The 1,542-nt window shown below is 35.0% G+C and overlaps 1 long non-coding RNA gene across 1 annotated transcript; it reads left to right on the forward strand.

Moving 5' to 3' along the window:
- The first annotated feature begins 416 nt into the window (after positions 1-416).
- On the forward strand, positions 417-1,126 carry LOC131229539 (uncharacterized). Its single transcript, XR_009163423.1, has 3 exons — positions 417-695; positions 878-926; positions 1,018-1,126. It is a non-coding gene; the product is annotated as an uncharacterized LOC131229539 (long non-coding RNA).
- The last annotated feature ends 416 nt before the right edge of the window (positions 1,127-1,542 follow it).

The following is a 1,542-nucleotide window of genomic DNA, read 5'->3' on the forward strand; positions in this document are numbered from 1 at the left end:
ACGCCTTGTTGAAGTTTGACTATTGTCCACATGCATGTATGGATTTTTTTGGTTCGATATGTGATTATTATTTTATTTTATTTTTGGAAAAAAGGGTGCCAGATAACCATTTGAACTAGAAATACACACACACACACACACACACACACACACACACACACACACACACATCTCAAGAATCAGGTATTTTCTCAATTTATCTTGAAATGTGTAATATCTAGTGATATGGCAATATTTATGGTAATCATCCCTATTCCCCCCCCCCCCGGAAAAAAAAAACCATGATTATTATATATCTTTATAATTATTAATTTGGTCTTGAAAGTCAACTGCATGTGTGATGGAAATTCTGCTGAACTTATGAGATCCATTAACATGAATTTATGATAATGACTACTCTCTGTCCAGATTTTGAGGAAACTCCCTTATTGAAGAATAGTGCTCTTATTAGCGGCTACAGCATGGAGAAGTCCAACAGATTTTCTACGTATCATCCTTAGTAACTGAAAACTCCTATATACTTCTCATATCTTCTCTTTCAATGAAAGCCCTCTTATGATTTGGTTGCCAATTTCTATGGAAACTAGATTTGGATGTACTATATGCTTATCAATATGCTATTGATTTTCATACAGGTTTATCTTACAATTAATTTTTTGTGCTTGATCGAATTTCGGGCATGGATAGCACTGAAGGTCCAAGTCTCTTTCCATTGCACCATTGTAGAAATCTGGTTTGTTTCATTTTCATGTCCTCTTTTTCTTTCTTTTCTCTTTTTTTTTTTTTGCTCATATTCTAACCTGATTTGGAAAAAAAATAAATGATCGTGATGGATAAAACAGATACATCATGATGGCCTTTTGTTTGTAATCTGTAGGATTATTTCTCAAGAAGACAGAAGATGGTGATAAATCTCAAATATATAGGTCTCTAGCAAAAAAAACTAGTCTCTTTCTCCTGGGATATTTAACAAAACTTATGATAAGTGAGCTTATTTAATTATGTGATGTTTCACAGATCCGACATATATGATCCGGGCTATTCCAAGCAACGCATCAGATCAGATAACATATGTTGCACGCTCCTTGCTAAGAGTGTTGTTCATGGTGCTATGGCTGGATGCACATGCTCCATTGTGGGACTTGTTAATGGGAGACATACTTATATACCTTTCCATATAAGTTCCATTAACACAGTTGTTTCCATTTCAGGATTTGATTAGTGAACAACATGGATTAACACAGTTGTTTCCATTTCGTATAAGTCCCAGTGAAAAACTGGGTTGTATCAGGCTATATTGGTTATACGAGCATATTCGTGTTGTTATAGGTCGATACAGCCATAAAGGCCCAAATTTGATTTTCCTTTTCCAAATTTTCTCTCATTTTTCTTAGATCATCTTAGCTCATTCAATCAATGACCTGCAATGGACTGCTAAAAAATGGTATATCAAACAACTCGTTCCTCTACAAGTCCTTGTAGAATTTGAGTGTTGTGGGGGTGTAAGTATGGCATACAACTTGTTCAGTAGGATCTCCTCAC

The sequence above is a fragment of the Magnolia sinica genome, chromosome 2 (genome assembly GCF_029962835.1).
Source record: "Magnolia sinica isolate HGM2019 chromosome 2, MsV1, whole genome shotgun sequence".
NCBI classification, from domain to species: domain Eukaryota; kingdom Viridiplantae; phylum Streptophyta; class Magnoliopsida; order Magnoliales; family Magnoliaceae; genus Magnolia; species Magnolia sinica.